The sequence below is a fragment of the Anomaloglossus baeobatrachus genome, chromosome 1 (genome assembly GCF_048569485.1).
Source record: "Anomaloglossus baeobatrachus isolate aAnoBae1 chromosome 1, aAnoBae1.hap1, whole genome shotgun sequence".
Lineage (NCBI taxonomy): Eukaryota > Metazoa > Chordata > Amphibia > Anura > Aromobatidae > Anomaloglossus > Anomaloglossus baeobatrachus.
This window is the reverse complement of record NC_134353.1, coordinates 130369169-130382474: the sequence shown is the minus strand read 5'-3', so window position 1 is coordinate 130382474 and position 13306 is coordinate 130369169. Positions and strand designations below refer to the sequence as shown.

General features: G+C 38.6%; 1 protein-coding gene across 2 annotated transcripts in view; it reads right to left on the bottom strand.

The window, feature by feature from the left end:
* Positions 1-11902, bottom strand: part of PDGFRA (platelet derived growth factor receptor alpha) — a 41226-nt gene extending 29324 nt beyond the window's left edge. The window contains exon 1 of one of the 2 annotated variants that reach the window (XM_075347039.1): positions 11772-11902. The gene's annotated coding sequence lies outside the window, so the exon portion shown is untranslated. The other variant, XM_075347040.1, reaches the window with a different exon arrangement.
* Between the last annotated feature and the right edge of the window lie 1404 nt (positions 11903-13306).

The following is a 13306-nucleotide window of genomic DNA, read 5'->3' as shown; positions in this document are numbered from 1 at the left end:
GCAACAACCTGGCCCCTTCTGTGAGGTCATTGGTTGTTGCTGAATGTCCTGGGCCATTTTTTAGTTGTTGCTGTCCCGCTGTGAAGCACACATCGCTATGTGTGACAGCGAGACAGCAACAACTAAATGTGCAGGCAGCAGGAGCCGGCTTCTGCGGAGGCTGGTAACCACTGTAAACATCGGGTAACCAAGAAGCCCTGTCCTTGGTTACCCGATATTTACCTTCGTTACCAGCGTCCTCCGCTCTCACTGTCAGTGCCGGCTCCTGCTCTGTGCACATGTAGCTGCAGGACACATCGGGTTAATTAACCCAATGTGTACTGTAGCTAGGAGAGCAAGGAGCCAGCGCTAAGCAGTGTGCGCTGCTCCCTGCTCTGTGCACATGTAGCTGCAGCACACATCGGGTAATTAACCCGATGTGTGCTGTAACTAGGAGAGCAGGGAGCCAGGGCTCAGTGTGCGCTGCTCCCTGCTCTCTGCACGTGTAGCTCCGTGCGGTGGTAACCAAGGTAAATATCGGGTTGGTTACCCGATATTTACCTTAGTTACCAAGCGCCGCATCTTCCACGCGGCGCTGGGGGCTGGTCACTGGTTGCTGGTGAGCTCACCAGCAACTCGTGTAGCAACGCTCCAGCGATCCCTGCCAGGTCAGGTTGCTGGTGGGATCGCTGGAGCGTCGCAGTGTGACATCTCACCAGCAACCTCCTAGCAACTTACCAGCGATCCCTATCGTTGTTGGGATCGCTGGTAAGTTGCTTAGTGTGACTGGACCTTTAGACTGGACACAATAAAAGGACACTCTGAAATGTGCAGTTTTATCACACAGCACAATGCCACAGATTTCACAAGTTTTGAGAGAGAGTGCAATTGTCATGCTGACTGCTGGAACGTCCTCCAGAGCTGTTACCCATGAATTGAATGTTCATTTCTCTACCATAAATCATCTCCAAAGGGAAATTGGCAGTGCATCCAACCAGCCTCACAACCAAACAACTAAATCACTTGTAAGGCCACATCTGGAATATGGGATTCAGTTTTGGGCTCCACATTTTAAAAAGAACATTCAGAAGTTACAGTCAGTTCAAAGGCGGGCAACTAGATTATTACAAGGAATGGAAGGCCTCCCATATGATGACAGGTTGAATAAATTAAATATGTTTAGCTCATAAAAAAGATGTCTCAGAGGAGATTTCATTTATATGTATAAATACATGTGTGGTCAATATAAAGGACTGGCACATGACTTATTTCTTCCAAAGACAATACTAAGGACCAGGGGGCATTCACTGCGAGTGGAAGAAAAGCGATTCCGACAGCTAAATAGGAAAGGGTTCTTTACAGTTAGAGCGGTCAGACTGTGGAATGCCGACCACAAGAGGTAGTAATGGCAAACACTATAACAGCTTTTAAAAAAGGGCTGGATGATTTCCTCAGTACACACAACATTGTCGGTTATAAGAGACTTAGGCGGGCTTTGCACACTACGACATCGCAGGTGCGATGTCGGTGGGGTCAAATCGAAAGTGATGCACATCCGGCGTCGCAGTCGATATCGTAGTGTGTAAATCCTTTTTGATACAATTAACGAGCGCAATAGCGTCGTTATCGTATCATCGGTGTAGGGTTCGACATTTCCATAATTTGCCAGCAGTGACAGGTACAATGTTGTTCCTCGTTCCTGTGGCAGCACACATCGCTGTGTGAGAAGCCACAGGAGCAAAGAACATCTACCTGCATCACCACGTCTCACGCCGGCTCTGCAGAAGGAAGGAGGGGTGCGGGATGTTTACATCCCGCTCATCTCCGCCCCTCCGCTTCTATTGGCTACCTGCCGTGTGACGTTGCTATGACACCGCACGACCCGCCCCCTTAATAAGGAGGCGGGTTGCCGGCCAGAGCGACGTCGCAGGGCAGGTAAGTGCGTGTGAAGCTGCTGTAGCGATAATGTTCGCTACGGCAGCAATCACAAGATATCGCTGCTGCGACAGGGGCGGGGACTATCGCGCTCGACATCGCAGCATCGGCTTGCAATGTCACAGCGTGCAAAGTACCCCTTAGGGACAAAATGTAGAACTGGTGGAGGAAGGTTGAACTAGATAGACCTAGTTCTTTTTTCAACCTAAGTAACTATGTGACCACATACCACATGTAACTGCACCAGCCCAGGACCTCAACATCCAGCATCTTCACCTCCAAGATCATCTGAGACCGGCCATCCAGACAGCTGCTCTAACAATTAGTTTGTATAATACAAGCATTTCTGCACAAACTGTCAGAGACCGTCTCAGGAAGCTCATCTGCTGCTTGTCATCCTCATCGGGGTCTCTACCTGACTGCAGCTCGTCAGCGTAACCAACTAGAGTGGGAAAATGCTCACATTCAATGGCATTTAACACCTTGCAAAGGATGGATGAAACCTTTCATTTTCATGGATGAAACCACCATTTGCGTGAGGCAAATAGTGGTCACAGCAAATACTGAATGGTTTTCTGACTCCCTGGACCTCCAATAATATAAAACTGCACATTTTAGAGGGGCCTTTCATTGTGGCCAGCCTAAGGCACACCTGTGCAATAATCATACTGTCTAATCAGTATCTTGATATACTACACCTGTGAGGTGGATGGATTATCTCGGCAAATGATAAGTGCTCACTAATACAGATTCAGCCAAATTTGGGAACAATATTAGAGAGAAAAATGCCTTGTGTATACATAGACAAAGTCTTAGATCATAAAGTTCAGCTCATAAAAAATGAGAGTAAAACAAAAGGGTTGTGTTTATATTTTTGTTCAGTGTAATATGATAAAAATCTAAATTAAGAAGAAATTGTGGCTAATAATGAGCATCTGCAGCCATGGGGTAAGATAACCTCCCATGCTTCAAAGACGCCCATGCTAGTCTGACTCTCTCTTATCACATTTCGGCTGCTCGTTATCAACAAAGCAAAATCCTTTATCTACAAAGGCCTGGGCACAACTGATCAGATAAAAATAATTACAATTCTGTAATATAACAGAAGAATCAAGATCTAAACCACTGGGCTACAATAATTATTATTGTATTACATTACATTAAACCCAGCCATATTCCTCTGTCTGCACCATGTACCTTGCCCAGCGCAGCAGCTCACAACATTGTGGGCCAATTATAATAGCTAAATAGCTCTAGTTATTAATTACGCACATTTCTCATGGCTATTTATCAGATAAGTTGGAACGGTAAAATTCCTAAAATTAACCAAAACGACAAGATTGCTCTGTATGATATCAGCTGAAAAGCTTTTATATTCTGGGCTCAGTTTGGAGGGAAAATGTAATGGAAAATTTTGTAAAGCCGAATGCAGCTGTACTCACACTAACCACTAGAGGTCGCTGTTATGCAAATTATAATGCAGATGCTCCAGAGGTGGTTGCCATTGTCTGCAGGCTGGCACCACGACAAGCATCAGGCTGCAGCGCCAACACAGTCTACTGTTTCCTCATTTGTATTGTTTATTCCAAAGCTACTGAATTGTGCCACTTCCCAAACACAACTCCAAATGCTGAGAAGATGGACTAATTAAAAATAACACAATTTAATCATGAAGCAAATATAATAAAGTGAAATATTATTACAGAGATTTCAATAATAGATGTACGTGGTATTTATATAAAATGTCCAACTAAATGACATGTTTTACTTAGAAAGTATTTTTTGTATTTTTGCCAGGCATACAGCTTTTCTGTTATATATTACATTATATATAGACATATATATATATATATATATATATATATATATATATATATATATATATGTATACTGCTCAAAAAAATAAAGGGAACACTTGTTACAAGATGGTATTTTAGTGTTCCCTTTGTTTTCTTAAACTCATATATATATATATATATATATATATATATATATATATATATATATATATATATATATCCTGTTTTCCTATAAATAAGACCTACCCCAAAAATGAGCACTAGTAGGACTTGGAGGGGGGGGGCTATTTTGAGTATACTTAAGATATAAGACCCACTTCAAAAATAAGTCCTAGTTGCAGTTCCTAGCAGTTAAAAAAGTTAAAAATACAGCATGATTCATCAAAGAAAGCAGACATCCCCAAAAGAAAGCAGGTACTCCTAAAAGACAGCAGACACCCCAAAAGAAAGCAGGTACTCCTAAAAGACAGCAGACACCCCAAAAGAAAGAAGGTACTCCCAAAAGAAAGCAGACGCCTCAAAAGAAAGCAGACACCCACCCAAAAAAAAAAAAATCGCACCCACAAGACCCCAAACAATTACAGTTGGTAAGTGCCGATGGTGGATAGGCTCTCACACAGAGATCTGCTTTGCTATAAGGTCCTTCGTTGTTCCAGCTGCATTGCACAAACACATCGGGTACCAGTATCATTCCTCCAGTTGTCAGGTGGAGCCAACCACGGTGGAACGCAGGGGGACCTGACAGCAACCCAGATTTGTATGTGAGAGACCTTTTACTTCTAATTATTTGGGGTCTGGTAAGTGCGATTCTTTTAGGGGTGTCTGCTTTCTTTTGGGGGTAAACTTATCAGTGCATAAAGAATAATACATTTAAGCAGGTAATTTAAACCTTTGTAAATTTGGTATGTACCCACCACTATAGGACTGGTTCTGCACCAAGAGAATAACAGATCAGGTAAGAAAATATTCATCTGAACCAGGAATGGGCTTAACTCAAAATGTTGATGTTTCTGAATGTGATGACATGTTATATTTCAATAAATGTTGTTTTTTTATCAATAAATGTGGATTGTTGTTCATGGAAAAATAAAACACATCCCCTGAAAATAAGCCCTAGCGCATCTTTTGGAGCAAAAAAATAATATAAGACCTTGTCTTATTTTCGGGATAACACATATATAAAGGATCTTTATATTACAAGTCAATATTTTATACAAGACTTTCATCATTTTTTACATTAATTATTTAAGCTTCAAGGACCGATGCAAAATATTGAGACTGTTCACCCTGGAACTCTTCCCATATTTAGACTGTGAGTGATGGACGTTTCTAGGCTGTGTTCACACCTGCGATTCAGGCTCTGTTCAGCCTGTTGTACCTTTTTACACTATAGTATATGGAATAAGGATCTGTAGCATAATGAATGCAAACATAAGCAGATCGTCCGAATTGATTATAGAGGGGTCTGTCTGGGTTTCAGCATGTGTCAGAAAAAAATAGGTTACTGATAGGAAAAAAGAAAAAGTTCTAAAAAATAGAAGTGTGGGCTTAATGGAAAGTTTCCATTGTGGTTTTTTACAATTTTAACCAACAATATATTGTGAAAAAATGTAAATGTGAAATAATTTTTAAGAAAAAAGCATAGATCCAGAAAATGTTTGTCTAGAACATAAACAAGTTGACGTATTAATCTGTACTGAGCTGTTTGGAGTTTTCTGTTAGGGGGATTTTATTTGTCTTTTATTGATGTTTTAGAAACATACGTATAATTCTATGGGATATAATCTACAGACACTAAAAAACGAATGGATACAAACTTGTATGTACAAAGCCAATACAGCTTTAGAACAAAGAAATGTGATCAACGAAAGGGAGGTAAAAGCAAGTGTGAACAGACAGCAATCAATAATGCACATTGGAAGGTAATGTCCTACCAATAATACTTTATTTAATGCCACATTTGGGCTCTATGTCTATATACTTCTCTACTTCTGCTGTTTACTCAAACTGTAAATAGAATTCCTGGAAAAATATGTAACATTGCCCAGATGGCTGCACTTTTCAATACAAGTGAGGCATCAATATACCGATGTATATCAGGATGTATGCCAAATCATCAATGATAATGATAGTATATGGACTTGTTAACTATAACAAAGTATATATGCAAGGAGTTTGTATGTCCTCCCTGTGTTTGTGTGGGTTTCCTCCCACACTCCAAAGACATACTGATAGGGACTTTAGATTGTGAGCCCCAATGGGGACAGTGTTCCTGATGTATGTAAAGTGCTATGGAATATGTTAGTGCTATATACAAAAAAATAAATAAATAAATAAAGATATATGGACAGGAAACAGGATGTTGAAGATGAAAATAATCTGTTTCAAACAGAAAAAAATTGATGGGTTTCATCCGTATTGTCATCTGTATGCACTCTCTGTATGATCCATGTGTTACTTCTTTATACACTGTATGACATCCACAGGGAATCCATTATATACATCAACAATGTAAAATTTGATAGGCCATAATTCTATGGTAATAATTGTAAAAAATGACTAAATTAGAATGGTATCCATATGACATCCATTATTTGGAACAGATATTCAGTTTAATGGGGAAGTCTGGTTGGGAAAATGGATCAGATTTGGGCATTTTACACACAGATCATCAGTTCTTACGTGAAATGCTTAAGAAAAGACTCATTTTGAGACGCTCGTGTGTTTTGATGCACATAAAAAAGTGGTACGAGGGTCGCCAGTGTTTTGGATCTGAATTTCATCATTGGTCACTTTTTACCAGTAATTTTTACATATGGAAAAGTAAAGGACAACGTTTCTCCTATTCATGGCGTTGATAATGATGGGGAGAGCGCTCAGTGTATACTGATGCTATCCATGTGTTGTCCATGATTTTCACAGACTCATATTGGTACATTTCATCCATGATACCGGTAAAAAACATAGATGTTTCCGTGATTTCCACACTCATATTGGTACTTTTCATCCATGATGCCGATAAAAAAATGATGTTTCTGTGACTTTTGCACTGACACGAGTCCTCAAAAAACCATGGACATGTGAACAGCCCCGTAGAGTATAATAGGTACATGTTTTACTCGTAAAAACCACGGTCAGTTTGATTAATTGTGCAAAAAGCAAAACATCAACATGAACCCATCTTTACACGTGTAACGGTTGTAACCTTAAATTATGAACTCCATGGAAAAAAATAGGGATTTGACCCCAAATCAGAAGCTTAACCGGTCACCTGGGACTTGCCGAGTCTGAAGACACTACAAAATAAATGGATTGAGCAGAGGCAGCAAAGAACTGGACTTTGTCCTGCTTGAAGTATCTCCCAGCTGAGAAAACATGGGGAAGCGGGATTCATTCTCCAGGTGTCTTTTTACTGCCAGGCTGGTATGAACTAAAGTCCATATATTGCTAAGGCCACATTCACACATTTAGTATTTGTCCAGTATTTCACAACAGTATTTGTAGCCCAAACCAGAAGTGGTGCCCGAGTTTCTATTAAGACTCTTCATCTGATTTTGGCTAACAAATACTGATGTAAAATATTAGCCAAATACTGAACGTGGCTTAAAAATGAAGTTATCTCAATGAAACAATTTCTATTTCCCACTTCAATGATTAGATTTCTGCTTAGTAAATTACTCAGCAATACAACAAAATTAAAAAGTTACTACAAGAAGAACATAAGAAGAATAGTGGCAATTAGTAGAAAAAGTGGGAAAAATAAATTAAAATGTAAAGAAAGGTATAAGATAAAAGATATAAAATAAAAGGTATATACTAAGGTATAAAATAAAGTATACAAAAGGTATAAAAAAGGTAAAAGAAAGGTAACAAAGGTGAAAAAAGGAAAACAGGTAAAAAAAAGAAAGTATAAATATAGGTATAAAAAAGATATAAAAAAAGTATACAAAAGGTATACAAAAGGTAAAAGAAAGGTAACAGGTAAAAAAAAAAAAAGGAAAAATGGTAAAAAAAAAGTATAAATATACCCTGTTTCCCCTAAAATAAGACATCCCCTAAAAATAAGACCTAGTAGAGGTTTTGCTGAATTGCTAAATATAAGGCCTGCCCTGAAAGTAAGACCTAGCAAAGTTTTTGTTTGGAAGCATGCCCGCCGAACAGAACACCAGGGCATGTTGTACAAGGAAATAATGGCAGTAACATGACATGCTTGGTAGGATTCACAGTTTGTCTGTTTATTCTGGTTTGTGATTAAAACTACTGTACAGTATATAAATAAATGTTCAATTTTTTTGTTCAACAATAAATATGAATTCTTCTTCATGGAAAAATAAGACCTAGCGCATCTTTGGGAACAAAAATTAATATAAGACACTGTCTTATTTTCGGGGAAACACGGTAGGTATAAAAAGATATTAAAAAGGTATAAAATGAAAGGTATAAAATAAGGTATAAAAAAGTATACAAAAGAAATAAAAAAGGAAGAACAAATAAAAGGTAAAAAACAGGTAAAAAAAAAGTAAAAAAAGGTATAAAATAAGGTATAAAAATGTATACAAATAAAAAAGGTACAAAAGGTAAAAAAAGTAAACAAGGTAAAAAAATAAGGTATATAAAAGGTATAAAATAATAACAATTACATATAAAATAAAGACAAAATATTTATAAAAATGTGTCATATAAATGAACACTATATAATATATCATCAAACAATATAAATAAAATATTCAGGAATGTTAGTAATAGGGGACTGCATCTGAAAAACAACAAAAAGTGGAAAAAAAACTACCTGCTGTGCCATGAAGGCCAACAACCCAGATGAGCACTAGGTGGCAGCAGAGCCCTGTGTGACAGTCTGTTCGCTGGGTGTTAAGGTTTGCGCAGAGTTCTCTCCAGGGAACCTTTGTGCTCTGGCTCCAGCCTTATCCAGCACATCCGCAGGCACCACCCTCACTTATAGCTGTGCCTCACTTATCATTGTGTTAGCTGCCCACACAAATGTTGGGTCATTTGTTTTTCTTACTTTTTTCCCCTCTCTCCATGAAGAAATACTGTATATCTGAGAGCCAAAATATCCATCATTGCTAATGTCATTCAGTTGTTCTTATCACCCAACAAGGTGCAAAAAACCTCTTTAGTTTGATTAATTAGACTAAGTTGAGAATTTGACACCGAATTCTGTAAATTAGGCAATTTACTGGCAGAAAACAGTCACCAACACCTTGTGTATAAACAAGAACTCCTCCCAACCTCCCTTTCCTGGAGTCCCCAAATTTAAGTAGAACCAGTAGAGGTGAGTCCCCTCCCCCTCTCTAGTGTGGCACATCTGGAAGAAGGGGGAGTAAATTGGACCCTCATAATGTTTTCCATACCACAGCTCTGGCGTCTCCTTCTAGATCAGTCTGTTGCAATCTCCAGAGCCAATTTTAATGCCATCAATTTGTTTACACACAGAAGACAAAGTTTCCATCTGCACTTACCAACACCCCAAAAGGTTTCCCCAAAAAATGTACAATATTTACTGATTGCACCAAATCATTATTATTCTTAGTAATGAGCAAAATAATTATATTTCAAGAGTTCAGTGACATTCCCCACAATAATATATAAGTAAACTGTTTTCCCTGTCTCCCATCCATCATCTTCCATTATCACCATGACTCCATATTAAGTGGTATACACACAATCTAGGGACCTTATTCCATATCTGAGGACTCAATTACCCCCCTCTCTGCCAAAAAGAGGTAAGTTACTAAATTCTAGCACCCAGTTGTACTGGTCCCATCTTCTCTCTAAGTTCTCTACCTATGGCCCAATACCAATTAATTATTGTGACTTAATAGGACCACCCCAAGTCATTAAGGTTTTATCTCATCTAATCCCATCCCTATGTCTCTCCACCAATAAAAAGGTTAGTTACTAAATTCTAACACCCAGTTGTACTGGTCCCATCTTCTCTCTACGTTCTCTACCTATGGTCCAATACCAATTAATTATTGTGACTTAATAGGACCACCCCAGGTAATTAAGGTCTTATCCCATCTCATCCAATTCCATCCCTATGTCTGGGCACAATACACATATCCAGATGTAGCAGAGCTTATCTAGTTTAACATAGTGTGAGATATCTGAAAAGGGTGTCACTTATGATAATGCAGTAGTGTCTATTATGTAAAACTAGAGCAAATGTATAGTCCTGTTACAATGGATTTAACCATATGATAAACTCTAAAGAGATAAATGTATAGTCAATGTATATTAAGATTTACACAGGCAGAACAATGTGAGGAACAGAACAAGGCTATAGATATGGATCTGGAGTAAGAGGTGTGAATGGATGCAATGTCCTGCTGCCCACATAGTCCCATAGCTGGTCTCAGCTGCAGACAGATGTTCTATGTCTTGTTGGAACCTTTATATATCTCAACAAGGCTCCTAAAATGTTCTTATCTTATCTACCCCTCTTCTCTGTGAGTAAAATGCAATAGACAGGACAGCTCTAGATTAGCCTGGGAATAGATGAAGGTAATAGAAGTCACCACAGTGATGACAACAGGACTTTTCTTCTAGGGAAAGTTTTGGGAATATCTTGGAGCCTCCACCCTAGAAGAAACATCATTATGCTATTATTCCAAACTAATCACCATAGAAAGCTTTACAGACTAGCTATTGGCAGTGTAGAATGATCTTTATTTCCCCTTAAAGAACAATGTTCTGGTTCCTATAACTTTCCAAGTTCTTAGCTGTAGTTGACTTTACATGAAATATCACAGTCAGTTTAGAAATGTTACTTGGATTCTAATCTACAGAAGGAGCATCCAACAATGTTCTACAAAGCGCACAACTGCCAACGAGCCTGGCCCATCTCTATAGGGTTCCTGCCAAACCGAGCACAATTGTAAAAGCCTGATCCATTGGTGAAACTTCCCCACAGATCAGCCACTTCATCACTGCATGCATGTAAACAGTCATTCCACATATTTCATAGCATTAATGATCTCTAAGATAACCAAAGATTCCCTACAAGATGTGGTAAAATGGAGGTTGTGGTTAACAGCTTTGGTGGGATCTGATAATACCATGTCTACACGAGTTTACTCCTTTCAAGTCCTCTAATTATTGTAAAGAAATAAACATGGCAAGAAGATGCAAACAAATGGTGGCTGGAGACTTGAAAGACCCTACACAAAGCACAAGGAGCATAAAGAAGGAAAGTCACAAGATACTTGGGAGGAAAACTGAATGGAAACTTTATAAAATGTCTTTCCACAGTGAAACAGAATGGAACAGTCTTACCTTAGGTCTTAGTTGGAGCTTCTCAGTGCACAGAATCCCAAATTGCTGATATATATTATAATAGTTGGTGCTTTCCCTGATTTATAAGAAATATTACAACAATAAGTTGGAAACAATCCTCAATTTTTTGTCAAAAAAAAAGTTGCAATCCAGTTCTGAATTCCAGAAATCCAGGTTCCAAAAGCTATGCAGGGAGCCTTCCCTCCACAATGTGGTTGTCATTAGCCGCAAATCGCCTGTGCCCCAAAGTAGAATGTGCATGCAAGCCTTAAAGATGAAGCATCCACAGGACCCCCGGGCAGATGGAGTCCTTCCTGAGACCTTCACCAGCATGAAATCATCTACTTAGCTCCAGCAAAGCAATTGCTCTTTGTACATCCAGAGGATCCACATAGGAAAGTTGTTCTTCATGACGATCCTTGCCCAGCAGACCTTCTGAAGGCATCTCAGCAGCATCAGCCATCATCCATCCCAAAGAGCAGATCCAAAGTTAGACATAAAAAAAATCTTGCTGGTCCTCTGCGCCTTAAACCTTACACTTAATTATGGGCTACACAGTGAAGTATTAGGTTAACCCATTGTTCTACCTGCTGTCAGAACCTTTATAAACTTAGATATAAGTCAATCATAAGGTTCCATACTAACAACCCCTGTAGCTAATTGTATTATGTATATAGAAAATGCATGACTGCATAGGAGAAATAGCTTTTATGCCAACTGTATGATTATAATGTGTGCATATTGATACAAATGCTGCCTTACCTTTTCAGTATATGATGTATGTCAATATGAAATCTACTGTGCATAAAATAAGTATAATCCAGAGAATCCTGTGGATCACCCTCCTCTAGATTGCACTGTAATAGACTGGAGTTTTGCAATTGATCCAATGCTATAGCCCATCCTTCCAAAAAAAAAAAAAATCATCCTGAGAGATGTCAGAAAAAGCAAGACCTCCTCTTTATACCAAAAGTTCCTCCCCCTGTAGACTAGCTGACTTTCCTATACACACAGACATCCCCTTCCAAAAGCCTTGCTATAAACAAGCTGCTCTTAGTACTATGTAGATTGGAGGGCTTTACCATAAACAATGGTGGCTGGTGGCCGCATTCATAGCTCACATAAAGGGTTAAGCTATCTTGATATTTTTGAGATATGTGAAGATATAGGTATGGCAAAAAAAATGCAAGCAAAATAAAAAATCTACAGAATAAACATATTAAAAACTAATTACATAGAGTCTATTCCAATTCCAATTACTATGAAGAATTGCATTTGCTGCTCCTGTGCGCACAACCCCATCACTCTGAAATTTGAATCCAAATTCCACTTTCTTGTTTTGATAGGCAGGGGGCGCTATTGCTCCAAAATTGGGAAATTGCAAGGAGAAGGAGAATAATTGTAAACATGTGTCTGAGAAATCACTAAAGTTTAGACACAGCATTTTAATACATGGATGTAACCTGTACATCATAACAAGGTTTCAGACCCATTGCTGTGCTCCGCATATATTACTTATGGTGTGGTGATGTGGAGTTGCATTTTTTGCATACATAATATTTGTATTTATTTATTTATTTATTTATTTTATTTTAATTTTTTTTTTCATTCTGAAAACTTATGGAATTCTGAAAGAATAAGATTATTCTAAAGAAACATAATGAAATGAATTGAGTGAATTCTGGCTGTGCTGGATACATAGATGTCATTTTTCCTAGGTGGCTGGTATATAGCCCCCAGCTTTTTTTGCTTACTCTCCACTAATATATCTTCAGCTTGGGTGACTGCAGAAACACACTATTGCTTCCATATGCTTTTTCAGGAAATCATTGGAGGCTAATGTATGAGTAGATTTCACTGTGGAATGCTAACAGGATACCGTACTCCCTCTAAACGATGTGCACGAACGTGGCATTGCTGGTCGTGTAACTCGTGCGTTACTATATACAGTCATGGCCAAAAGTTTTGAGAATGACACCAAAATTATATTTTCACATGATCTGTTGCCCTCTGGTTTTTAATTGTGTTTGTCTGATGTTTACATCACATACAGAAATATAATTGCAATCATATTATGAGTACCAAAAGGTTATATTGACAGTTAGAATGAGTTAATGCAGCAAGTCAATATTTGCAGAGTTGACCCTTCTTCTTCAGGACCTCTGCAATTCTCCCTGGCATGCTCTCAATCAACTTCTGGACCAAATCCTGACTGATAGCTGTCCATTCTTGCATAAGCAATGCTTGCATTTTGCCAGAATTTGTTAGTTTTTGTTTGTCCATCAGTCTCTTGATGA